Raw genomic sequence first — 13,912 nt, 5'->3', positions numbered from 1 at the left:
TTTGCCTAATCTAGAGCATTCACTTGACCTGGTCTAGCTTTCTTTTACCAAACTCTTATTTTACTTATTAACTACGATGAGTGGTCGGAGGGTAGAGTCTCCATGACCGAGGAGCAACGACGATTCAAACCGATTATATCCAGCTGGGGATCCCTAACCACACGACATATGTAACACTTAACCCTTGCATATGTCAATCGTTCCCACAGATCCTCCACAACGTGAACCGATCCGCGCTACCCGGGAGCACAGTACTCCTCCGTCCATCCTCTAGCCAGGAGGGTACACACTACTCCCACCATCTCCCACGTCCAGTGCGCGGTTGTCTTTTCACGTATGGAATAGCCGGGTTCAGGCTTACCGGGGCATGTGGATAGTTGCAAAGTCTCCACCACAACAGGCCTACATCGAACGGTCCTTAATCGACATAGACGGGCGACCATGTCTGCTCAGCGTCTAGTCTAGATGTATTCAAACCATTTTTCCATTTTTGGTACCCGACAGGGGTACTCTTTTCCGAATGATGAACCCACTCCGGCCAAAGTGGAATCATCACCATAAGTTTGCTTCGATTTTTGAAACGAAAGGCCCATAACCAATGTTCCACAAACATTCTTTTTGAAAACAAATGATTTTTCAGTTTCTAAGCAGGGCTAAGCATTATCAATTCTTTTTATAAAACCGGGATTAAGGAGTTTCCAAGGAATGGTAATGCATCAATTGTTTATCACACAACTCCTATCACCTAATGCATCAGATAAAGTGAAAAAGCATTTAAAACACAAGGAAGGGGCGAATGCACTGGGGCTTGCCTAGATAACACTACGCTAGTGTTGTTAGACGTCGATCACTTGACGATCATCCTTGTCCTAGCACTTGATCAGGTAGGTTCATCCATCAGCATCACCATGCGGAGTAGCCCGCGCTTGAGGTCGACTTGGCTCTGGTCCTTCACATCACGATTAATTAACGTACCTAAATGAAATGCATAATGCATATGAATGAGAACCAGAGAAAAAGCGGGAGATATATATTTACACCATAGAGGCTAAATACATAGCAACATATCACAATTTCTACGAGCACACATTAGATAATTACGATTCTACAATAATCATAATATTTACGATAATCAAACTTAACTCACACAAGCCACTAAATAAAACATTATCAAAGCAAAGAACCTTACGAAAATATAACCTCAACAGTCTAACGTATTTATATAAATTTAGTACATGGTTTCTCAGATTTCGATTGAAATCAACTTGTCGACACTACTCGCTTCCACTTACTTTATTAGGCACCAACATCTATTTACGACAGTTATCCTACCACGAGACGAAGCATAGATTGTCTACTAGCAAAGTATTAATTTCTTTAAGCAAACTAAATCGGTACGGCAACATCGTCAGAACTTACTAGCTAGCCAGATAAACTACTTAACCTATCTTTTGTATCATAAACTAATCACGCTACGTATACAAGTCTTCCAACACATGCTTCATATCATTAATACCTAAAATCTATACCTCACCACATATTGCAACTACTTCGCGACTAGATATATGACTAACTGTTACACGAAATGAGATGCCTCTATAAGCATTTTATGTGCCATTATAATATAAAAAGAAAACAAAGGAAGGGAGATCCTTCCAAAGACGCTTCAGAGGATCAGCAACCGGTACGACTACTGATCTCGAAGTCGTCACACAATGTGCCTATGCTAAGGACAAGAAAAATCATTGTGGCTATATAACTATCCAATTTGATTAACTGAAATACTAAATTGGCTCACCACGATCGAATCGATTTGATAACCGCGAGGGAGACAACGGTTCTCAATTTAGACATCCAATCGAGCTCCTGGCAATTGTTGCACAGACTTCTCTCATAGTTTCATCCAACTCTAGGATCACTCTCCGAAAGACGAAGTCGACGATGAGCCCCATGGAGTAAACGATGATGTTGCTGCACCCACCACATGGAGACGAATGACGGCAACGCCATAACGGCACGAGCAGAAAGGCTTGGCCGGGGCGGAGTCCGAACAGGTTGACGGTGAGCTAGGCCGCGATAGATCAAGGTTGAGGTGCAGTAATTCCAAATTAAATTAGGAGGAGACTGGCAAGCTGATGGCGCTGGTTCTTGGAATCGGCGACGAGGCGAGCCAGCAGGGAGCCGGGATGAGACCACTCCAAATTAAATTAGGAGGAGACTGGCAAGCTGATGGCGCTGGTTCTTGGAAATCGGCGACGAGGCGAGCCAGCAGGGAGCCGGGATGAGACCACGCCGAGAGAGCACGGTGAAGCGATGACAACGGGGATCGAGCTCGCGACAGGAAGCGATGATGGCGCGGCACGATATCCATGGACAACGGTGAGGCGAGGTCCGGCAAGCTCGCAAGGGATTTGGAGATGCCAGCAGTGCAGCAAGACTCCAGGCCAAAGGAAGGTGTCCTTGGCGACAGCAGCAATGGAAGGGGAGCACAGATGAGCTCTAGAGAATCGAGCAGAGGGCCACGGCGAGGATGGGGTAAAGGAAAGGACGCTCGTGGCAGCCATCACCGGCGATGGAAGGTGTAGGGGCACGACCGAGTCTGCTCCCAATCAACGACCACCAGGACGGACTTGAGCAGGGCGGCGACGCAGTGGAGCAGGCGGGATCTGAGCTGGGCGCCGCGAACAGAGAGGGAGCGAGTTGAGGGGCGCGACTGGGGAATCCAGGGAGAAGAAGCCGAGCGCAGGGCGAGGTCAGGGAGCAGGAGCAGGGCGCAGAGGAAGCTCCGCGAGCCAAAGGACGGCAGCGCGCGCAGAAGCTTGAAACCGAGCAGAGAGGAGCGCCATGGGGAGCTCGGCCGGCAGGGAGCACGCGACCCAGATGAGCACGAGCGATGGGGAGTGGACCTGACATCCATGGCTTCGAATCGGCTAGCCACGGCAAGGATGACTGGCATAGTGCTGACGGTAGCCGTGCGCAGGGAAGGAGAACGCCGAGCAGGGAGCTCCGGCGCGGCGGTCAGGGCAAAAAAAACCGAGCTACGCGAGACGTTGAGCACCACAGGGATGGGTGCCGAGCGAGTAGAGGGAGCTGGGCGAACTCCATGGGCGAGGAGGAGTCGGGCTCGTAGGGGAAGAGGCTAGGGTAAGCCGAGTGGTCGAGCTGAGCTACGGCGGCCATGGCGACAAGCGAACAGAGGGGAGGGGCGCTGGGGAAGAGAGCGGCGTTGTGGGACGGGCGCCAGATCTCCCCCGAGATGGCCGGCGGCGCTGGGGACAAGACCTCTACTGGCTGGGTGGAGCAAAGGGTACGATAGCTATGGAAACAAGGGAGGGAGACGCGCGTGGGAGAAGATAAATCTTGGGAGATGAGAACGGCGACTGGATAAGGGCCTGTTTGTTTACGCCAGATTATATAATCTGGATTAAATAATCCTAAGAGGCAAACAAACAGTCTAGCTTATTTGTCCAGATTATATAATCTAACCCCTTGGATTATGATAATCCATAAGCAAGTGAGGAGGTGCTTATTTCAGATTATTTTTTCCCACTTCCCCACTACCCTTTCAAGTTTCCTAGAAATTACCCACCATTGCCATTATAATCTACCGAATCGTTTTTGCGCCTATCGGATCGGAGAAGCCCGCCGCCCAACAGAAACACGCCAGATAATCTAGGTAAACAAACAGGACTACTCAGATTATATAATCCAAATTATATAATCCAGATTATATAATCCTCCAAAAATAATCCAGATTATATAATTCATTGGGGTAAACAAACAGGCCCTAAGGCATGCGCGTGGCAGTGAAATATCAGAGAGCGGTGGGAAAATTGGGAGAGGAAGCGGCGACATAGATTTTTTTCTTTTTTTAGATTTTTCTATTTTCTCTTTTTTTACCAAAACATAAGCGAACGAATATCTGGTTCTAGAAATTGAATCTGAATGGGATATAAATGAATATATGCAGTTACAGGGTTAGAATTGGGCGAAATGAAAAATGGACCAGATTAAAACGCCATTGGCTTTTCAGTTACAGGGTTAGATTTGGGCGAAATGAAAATGGACCAGATTAAAACGCCATTGGCTTTGATATTTAATATGTGTTTAACTTGTCTAACCTGGTAAATCTCATCCACTAATCAAGCACATCCGAAATTCATCTTCGCATAACCGAGCGGCTTAACGACTCAGGTCTCGTCATCTTATACGACAATATAACTTCTAGTTACGATAAATATTTTTACTTCGGACAACAATAGTGAGAGTGGTCGAACTTCCAAATTCGTATTTGCTGTAGTCAAGCAACTCAAGCGGCACAAGGCTCGACATTGTAGATGGCAGTTTAACACCGAGCTGCACAAAATATTTTGTACAATTCAGGTAAACATAGATATATGCGAGATCAAAAATTGGGATGAGCCAAGATGATTAAGACATAGAGACCGTTATTTCCTCCGACATCCCATGCTTAATCCATACTCGTTGTTTACGGGAGATAACACCTTAGGTGTTACATTCTGTGCCCGGTGTGTTCACGGTAAGTTCCCATGCACAGTTTGCAAGAAAGCTCTTAGGTTCAATTGGTTGAAAAAGGGTGGCAAATATTCGTTGTTCGATAAACATCAACAATTTCTCCCTCCTGACCATCCATTCCGCCTAGACATCAAGAACTTCACGAAAGGTGTCGTAGTGACAGACCGCCCACCTGCAATGATGACTAGTGCCGAAATTCATCAACAGATAGATGGGCTCGTGGCAAATCCAGAAGGTGGTTTTGTGGGATATGGTGAGCAGCATATGTGGACACATAAGTCGGGCTTGACTCGGCTCCCTTATTATGACGACCTGCTCCTTCCACACAACATTGACGTGATGCACACTAAAAAGAATGTTGCTGAGGCACTTTGGGCAACAATTATGGACATTCCTGATAAGTCAAAGGATAACGTAAAGGCAAGAGTGGATCTGGCAGCGTTATGTGATAGACCAAACCAAGAGATGAAGTCGCCTAGTGGTGGAAAGACATGGAGAAGGCCTAAGGCTGATTTCATCCTAAGCAGGGTCCAGAGGAAGGAAATACTTCAGTGGATCAAGATGTTGATGTTCCCTGATGGGTATGCAGCTAACCTGAGTAGGGGTGAACTTATCTACTCTACGAGTCTTAGGGATGAAGAGTCATGACTTCCACATATGGATTGAACAGATTCTTCCTATGATGGTTCGAGGCTATGTCCCTGAGCATGTCTGGCTAGCGCTTTCAGAGTTGAGCTATTTCTTCCGCCAGCTTTGTGGAAAAGAGTTATCTCGGACCATGATTGCAGACTTGGAAAGGTTGACACCCGTGTTACTGTGTAAGCTTGAGAAGATATTTCCACCTGGTTTCTTCAATCCAATGCAGCATTTGATTCTTCATCTCCCCTATGAGGCATGAATGGGGGGGACCTGTGCAGATACATTGGTGCTATCCAATCGAGAGATGTCTAAAGACTATTCGAAAGAAATGTAGAAATAAATGCAAAATCAAGGCTTCCATTGCAGAGGCATACATTCTAGAGGAGGTGTCAAAGTTCACAACAACTTATTATTGTGACAAATTGTCGAGCGTGCATAATCCGCCCCCTTGTTACAATGATGGAGGCAATGAATCGAACCTCAGCATATTTAGAGGCCAACTCAAAAGCGCAAGTGGTTCGACCACCAAGACCCTGACACCTGAAGAGTGGTGCCATATCATGCTATATGTATTGACCAACCTTGAAGAGGTGATGCCATACATGGAACAATTTCTTCATGAATTCTAGCGTCGATCAAGAGACCCAACTCCACAGGAATATGATACCCTTCTTAGAAAGGGTGCGAGAAATGGATTGCCCAATTTTATTTCCTGGTTCAAACATAAGGTACATGCTTAGTTATTCAAAGAGATCCGTCTATGAACTCAATTTAGTGTATTTTAACTTGCGAATACTTGTAGGGCCAAAGAGATCTGTCTATGAGTGCTGAGTTGAGGCAAGTAGGCAACAACTTTGCTTATAGGGTCAAGAAATATTCTGGGTATGACGTTAATGGATACCGTTTTCGCACAACAAACTATGACCAAAGTTGGCCCAATCAAAAAACAACGTGTTCTGGAGTCTTTACACCCGACCTTGATGTGGTCGATTATTTTGGACGAATCAAAGAAATATATGAACTCAATTTTCATGGTTCCAAACCTCTTACTCTAGTGATATTCAAATGTCATTGGTTTGACCCTCCAGTGATGAGACAGACACATTCTAATATTAGGATAGTAGAAATTTGACAAGATTCCACCTTACCAGGAGATGATGTCTATATCGTGGCCAAACATGCCACACAAGTGTATTATCTCTCATATGCGTGCCAAACGAAAGAACATCTTAAGGGTTGGGATGTTGTGTATAAGGTATCGCCGCACAGTAGATTACCTGTTCCTAACGATGAAGATTATAACTTAGACCCGAACACATATGATCGAGAGTTCTTCCAAGAAGATGGGATAGAAGGGCGATTTGAGATAGACTTAACACAAGCTATCAGAATGAAAGTAGATATTGAAATGGTTGTTGATGAGGAGGACGATGAGGTGCAAAATGAGAATGACTTAGTAATACTTCAAGGCAATGACATTAATGATGAACTTGCGTCTTCAGATGGTGTTGACTATGAAATGGTTGATAGTGATGATGAGAGTTATGATCCGGCTAACCCCGACACATATGAATATTATTTTTAATCGATGTAATGATAGTTTTTTTATTTCACACCTGTTTCTAAATACATTTTTTATATGTGCTTATTTGTTTACTCTTAATTGCATGTTGTTGGACAAAGATGGTGGGCGGTTGGCTGAGGAGGAGGGGGGAGGAGGAGCAGGACGACGGAGGAGGCACAACACGATGACGACGTCCAGCAGCATGCGACGCAGCAAGACGATGACACTCAGCAGGACGCCTTAGGTTCTCGCGCCTTAGGTTCGAGGAACGTCTACCTGCAAGGTCCCGCGAGTCTCCCTCAGCGTCCCATACATCGAGACAGGCAGCCGCTGATTCAGCCGGATGGGAAGAGACATGTAATTTTATGTTCTCCATGCTTGTTCATATTATGTGTTCAAATTCATAATACAAACTAATACTTTTAATTTATCACTTGGACAGGTCTTAGATGGTTGTGGAGAATGTTGGGGGTCATGGTCGCAACCCCAATGGCATCCTCGGCCTGCTGTGCAGGGAACACTTACCTGGACTGGTTGAGTACACCAGAGTGACGGGCCCAACCTACACCTTCGACCACTACGCCGTCGCCCCTGATGCAGTAGATTGGGACGACAGGGAATTCAACAACAAGACAGAGCGGGTGAAGCAAGAGCTCTGGGTAAGTCTGACTATAATGTAAAATATGTTGCATTCGTTGCACATTCTTGCAATAATGTATGTATACATCGTCTTTGTATGCAGGATTTCTTCAGATGCGAGGCTGGATACGAGGCTAGGGCGGATGTGGTGGCCACCATGAGCTGTAAGAAGCTCGTCGTGGACATGCACTACGAGGCACGAATCCAGGCCATCGTTAGCTACCACGGATCCGTCCTTGGGGAGAAGGTGACCAAGAAGCAAGCCCAAACCATGTCGTTGACCAGGGACTAGTACTTACAGGTAAATACAACACTTTAATTTTTCCTTAATTTTATCTTCTGATATGCAGTGTACGTGTTTACTTTGTAGATGATTCCATATTGGTGCGCCACACATCCTGTAACACTCCTGGTGTTACTGTCACTAAAACTTGAGCATAACATCATAAGCATTGACATATCATGTGTTTGTCACACCTAGAGTGCATTCACTAGGCAAAAATTTCAAATAAGTTGTCTTGATGTGGCATTTCATGGGTGAAACCCTAGGGTACAGTACTTAACCCTAAACTAGGCTTAGAAGAATAAACAAAGCCTAAACAAAAGAAAACTTCAAAACTTATTAATAATGATCATAGAATATCACCATTAATAAACTTAAGTGATATCCAAACCCTAGAAGTACCAGAAACCCTGAATAGACCCCTAGAAAACCCTGGACTGAAACCCTAAGGGGTTACATGCAAAATGTGCACACTTTTGGACCTAAGTGCAAAAACCATGGGATTAGGGTACCTTAACTCATATGGTTCACATGTGAGAGGATTTGCAAATTAAACCATGAGTCTTGGGCTTATTTGCAAAAAGGCCACCCTAGTGCTCCAATGGTTAAGTCTGAAAACAGTGAAATAGAGTTGACTTTAGGGCTCTGTAGATCCAAAAATATTAAGAATTTGCCTAGGGTCAACACATCAAGTTTGTAAAGACACTAAAGGAGAACAACTTTGCTATAGGGATTAAGCCTTGGTCACATGAAAAGTTTGGAGTTAAATGAGCCCAAAGTCGGGCTGTCAGACTGCCCTTGGTCTGAATTCAGACTAACACTAAGATTGGGCAATCTTTGAACAAGGATTCGACCATGATCCAGTGAGTGTTTGAGCATGATTCCCATAACAAGATTGTAGCTGGATTGAAGGGCTAGAGTTTTGTTACATAGAGATTGGCAAGTTGCCACATAGAAATTGAAGAAAATCTGCCCAAATTATGCTCTGTCAGTTGTTCTGATAAGCAATCTCGATGGTACAGTGCACCCAAATATCTCAGATTCAGTTCATCCCACCGCCGGTGATCTCGCACCGGGATTCTCGTCGCTGTTGCGATTCGGGCTCAGCAACGTATCGGATGTGGCTCAGGATGGTAAAGATCGTCGTGTGGATGAACTTGAGCTCCTGTTCACTCTGGCCATCGTGTCTTGCTGCGGACGATCGTGCTGGCATCGCCGGAGTTCACCGTTATCCGGCCAGGCCATGCATCTTGGAGAGGCAACACATCACAGTGAATCACGTCTTGCATGCCCGATGATTGCCGGAGAGCCACCACGGTGAAAGCCACTAATCTCGTGTGCCAGTAGCTCCTTTCTTCTCCGACCGCCACCACGCCAAACCAAATTCACTGGCCACCGCTTAGCGCCGCTATAAATTGATGGCACGGTCTGCTGCGTTAGGTCATCACCAAGCCTGAGCACCCACTCCTACCTCCGATTAGCCACCACAACTCTCCAATTTCCCATTTCCCCCAATCATGTTTTCTGCCACCGTGATAGAGCCCTCACCGTGGTCAGCGAATTCCAGGTCTGTTCATGCTCCCTGCACTTTTGTTTCAGCATCCTTAGGTTCTCCTAATGCTCATCGACCAATTCGATTGAGTTAATTTCCTTAGATCGTCAGGAACGTGTTGTGCTGTCCGTTGAGCCTGCTGTCACCATGGACAGAGCGAGTTAGAGCTCCGCTAGTGAAATTAGTTGAGGGGAAACACTTGTTAGGGCTTGAATTAGGTCCCAGCCGATGTAGAGCACCGGTCATCGAGTGATCCGATCGGTATGAGCTCGTCGGAGCTTGGTTCCCCGTCGTTCGCCGTCGTGGACTGCGGGATGTAAAGAGGAGAAAGAGGAGAAAGCGTGGGCGTGTTTCTGCAAGTGTCAGCGAGACAGAGGAATAGTGGGAAGGATTCTTTATAGAATTTCAAACCGTTAGGGTTCCCTGCGCAAAACCGACAGCGCGGGCGCGCTTTCGCCAGCATATGGGCCGACTCGGGCCAGGTTTTAGCCCAATCCTGTAGCATCCTTTCCTTTTTCTTTTTCTTGTGGACTTAGAGAATTCCTAGAAAATTGTAGAAAAATGCTAAAAATATCAGACCAATTTTGCTAGGCTCCTAATTTTCTATAGTATTTAATAAAAATAGTTTCATGATTTTTAGTTCCAATAGGGAATTTTGGGATATTTAAAATAACCAAAACCCATGCTTCTGGAATTTTAGAGAGTAATTAATAATCCCAAAATTCACCAAGCTTTTTAGATAAGCTTTAAATAATATTTAGAAGCCTTGGGTAAAATTTGGTATGATTTGAACCATGTTTGGTACTTAGAACCAAAACCCTAGTCCCCTGCCCTATGAACTTCACTATAGACTCCAAAAACCCTAGTTTCCCGGAGACTCGTGAACGAAAGTTACATTCAAGACATTAGATAATATACTTTCATTATGTTTGCATTTCCATGAGCATTACATGAGCATTCATGATTATATATGGCTATGTATAGAAAACGAGGAAGAAATAGAAGTTGAAGAAGCGAGGACTACACCACCACCACCTGAAGAACCTCAGGCAGGAAACTGTTTTTACTTTGATATCTGTGGAGCAGAGCTTGATTCACCTATCACACAAGGCAAGCCTCGGTGCATTTTCCACCTCCTTGCTATTTTAAAATCTTTCTCACTTACTTGATGCATTAGGTGATAGGAGTTGTGTGCTAAACCAGTTGCTGCATTTCCTTCCTTGGATTTGATTACTTCTCCTTAAATCCTTGTTTTACAAAAAGGTTTTTCTTATGCTTAGCTTTGCTCTAGAAAAACAAAATGTTTTGTTTTAACAAAAGATGAAGCTTCAAGTGGGTGGGATGTTTTCAAAAATAAAACTTGATGGTGGATCCATCATGGCCATGATGGGTTCAACATCGGAAAAGATGTACCTCTGCTAGGTACCAAACTTTGGGTTTGAAATGATAAAGCTGAGACCGGGCGGGTGACTTGCACGAGAAGAGAGTCTCGGTGTAGTGTCTCTGTCTGAGTCGATTAAGAACCTTCTCGATGTAGGCCTACTGACCAAGGACCCTTTAACTGGTCACATGCCTCGTCATGGGTAAGCTTTGCCTCGGGCAGACTAATACCAGAATAAGATAACACGCAATGGGAGTGTAGAGATGGCGAGAGTAGCGTGTACCCTCTGTGGCAAGAGGCTAGACGGTGGTGTATCTGTGCTCTCGGTTGGCGTGAACCTGATCTGGTCTTAAGAACCCCGGTGGCGAGTTGACATATGCAGGGCTAAGTGCTACATATGTCGTGTGATTGGAGATCCTCAACTGAGTATAATCGATTTGGATCGTCGTAACTTCGCGGATATGAAGACTTGGTCACTGACTTACACGTAGCACTCGAGTGAATAAGAAGGGTTGAAAAGAAATTGGCTAGTATAGGTCAAGTGATTGAACTAGGGTAGAAAGAACCCTAGATACAGGTAACTTTACTTAACCTGACAAATAAAACTAGATGTTTAAGGATCCAATATTAGTAAGCATTTCTGCAAATAGAGTCTTTGATTATTGATAAGCCATACCTTGATCCTCAAAGGCCAGCATATCCTTGAGAGTCTTTTATTTTGACGGGTAAGATTTGCGAAAGTACATTTCGTACTCATGGCTTTGTCCCATGTTGTTTTAGGTGAAGAAGTAGCAAACTTTTGTTGCTTCTGTTCCAAGGTGGTGCCCAAAGAAGAAAATCAAGACTGAAGCCGCAGGAGGAAGTGTCCTCCTTTAAGAAAAACTTTTACTGTTTACCGAGAGGGGTTTTTGCCTCCCAGGTTATGTAATAATATTACTCAGCACTCTTATATTTCGCTCTGGTCTGTAATAATACAACTCTTTCTTACTTCAATATAAGTGTCGGGGACCATAATTAGGGGTACCCTCAAGACGCCTAATTCTCAGCTGGTAACCCCCATCAGCATAAAGCTGCAGAGGCCTGATGGGTGCGATTAAGTCAGGGATCAGTCCGTACGAGCGACTCGATCACGCCTCGCCCGAGCCTAGCCTCGGGCAACGGCAGCCGACCCCGAGGGGTTTCCGTCTCGCCCAAGGCCCCCCTTTAACGGCGAACACGTCTCCGGCTCGCCCGAGGCCTTGCCTACGCTAAGAAGCAACCCTGACTAAATCGCCGCACCAACCGGCCAAGCCGCAGGAGCATTTAACGCAAAGGAAGCCAGGCCCTGCCAAAGGCGCCATAGGAAGCTTCGCCCGACCTAGGGCTCGGACTCGGGCTAAGGCCCCGGAAGACGACGAACTCCGCTCCGCCCGACCCAGGGCTCGGACTCGGGCTAAGGCCCCGGAAGACGACGAACTCCACTCCGCCCGACCCAGGGCTCGGACTCGGGCTAAGGCCCCGGAAGACGACGAACTCCGCTCCGCCCGACCCAGGGCTCGGACTCGGGCTAAAGCCCCGGAAGACGACGAACTCCACTCCGCCCGACCCAGGGCTCGGACTCGGGCTAAGGCCCCGGAAGACGACGAACTCCGCTCCGCCCGACCCAGGGCTCGGACTCGGGCTAAGGCCCCAGAAGACGACGAACTCCGCTCCGCCCGACCCAGGGCTCGGACTCGGGCTAAGGCCCCGGAAGACGACGAACTCCACTTCGCCCGACCCAGGGGCTCGGACTCGGCCTCGGCCATGGAAGACAGACTCGACCCCGGCTTCGGAGGAGCCTCCACGTCGCCCAACCTAGGGCACAGGCCAGCCACGTCGACAGGAAGCGCCATCATCACCCTACCCCGAGCCGACTCGGGCCGCAGAAAACAAGACCGGTGTCCCATCTGGCTAGCTCCGCCAGATAGGCAATGATGGCGCCCCGCTAGCCCCGTGACGACGGCGGCTCTCAGCTCTCTTACGAAAGCAGGGCGACGTCAGCAAGGACACAACCGTTCCAACAGCTGTCCCTCCGCCAGGCTCCGTTGCTCCTCCGACAGCCACGACATCACGCCAGCAGGGTGCCAAGATCTCTCCGGCTGCCACATTGGCATGTACTTAGGGCACTAGCTCTCCCCCCGCTAGACACGTAGCACTCTGCTACACCCCCATTGTACACCTGGATCCTCTCCTTACGCCTATAAAAGGAAGGACCAGAGCCTTCTTAGAGAAGGTTGGCCGCGCGGGGACGAGGACGGGGACAGGCGCTCTCTTGGGGCCGCTCGCTTCCCTCACCCGCGTGGACGCTTGTAACCCCCTACTGCAAGCGCACCCGACCTGGGCGCGGGACGAACACGAAGGCCGCGGGATTTCCACCTCTCTCACGTCCATCTCCGGCCACCTCGCTTTCCCCCCTTCGCGCTCGCCCACGCGCTCGACCCATCTGGGCTGGGGCACGCGACACACTCACTCGTCGGCTTAGGGACCCCCCGGTCTCGAAACGCCGACAGTTGGCGCGCCAGGTAGGGGCCTGCTGCGTGTTGACGAGCAGCTTCCCGTCAAGCTCCAGATGGGCAGTCTCCAACAACCTCTCCAACCCGGGACGGTGCTCCGTTTCGGGAGTCTTGAGTTCATGTCCCTCGACGGCAGCTACGACATGATACTCCTTCCACCGCCGCGCGACAACAACAATGGCGGCCGACGACCCGCCCGCCGGCGGCGGAATCGACGACATCTTCCCCGCGTGGTGGAAGAGCGACAATCGAGCTCGCCCCGTCCTCTCCCCCGGCAACGGAGGAGGAGGCGGGGCAACCAAGGCCAAACGGGAGGCCGCGCTTCGTCGGCTATCGAGCGAATCAACGTCCCCAGCGCCCCAACGGGGGGCGCGTCGGGCATCGACCTCGCGTTCGAGACGAAGGCGAGCGCCGTCCCCCCGCGACATGCCGATCTCGAGCAAGTGGACGACGCCAGCGAGCTCGCGGAGGGCCTGCAGGACGTCGCCCTCGTACCCAAGACGACGGCGCAATCAGTCCCCGACGTGACTATGTCGCTCCTCGTCGACCAACAGGTACTGACCGATTCCCATCCTACATTATTTCGACCCGGCCTCAACCCGCCTAGCGACCTCGCTTTGGCGGACGCTCTCGTTGAGGCGGGTGCAACCCCTCTGGGGTTTCGTATGCGGTCGCCTTGGGACCGATTGACGGACGTCTCGACCTACGGGCCCTCTGGGTCCGAGGAAGATGACGACCCCAGCATCTGTTGGGATTTCTCTGGATTTGGCAACCCCAGTGCCATGCG

The 13,912-nt window shown here is 48.2% G+C and overlaps 1 long non-coding RNA gene across 1 annotated transcript; it reads right to left on the bottom strand.

The window, feature by feature from the left end:
* Positions 1-654: 654 nt before the first annotated feature.
* Positions 655-3,356, bottom strand: LOC103638599 (uncharacterized). Its single transcript, XR_558898.2, has 2 exons — positions 1,799-3,356; positions 655-975 (listed from the first exon to the last, which is right to left on the bottom strand). It is a non-coding gene; the product is annotated as an uncharacterized lncRNA (long non-coding RNA).
* Between the last annotated feature and the right edge of the window lie 10,556 nt (positions 3,357-13,912).

The sequence above is a fragment of the Zea mays genome, chromosome 9, assembly GCF_902167145.1.
Source record: "Zea mays cultivar B73 chromosome 9, Zm-B73-REFERENCE-NAM-5.0, whole genome shotgun sequence".
NCBI classification, from domain to species: Eukaryota; Viridiplantae; Streptophyta; class Magnoliopsida; order Poales; family Poaceae; genus Zea; species Zea mays.
The sequence above is the reverse complement of the archived record's forward strand: the minus strand, read 5'-3'. Positions and strand labels throughout refer to the sequence as shown.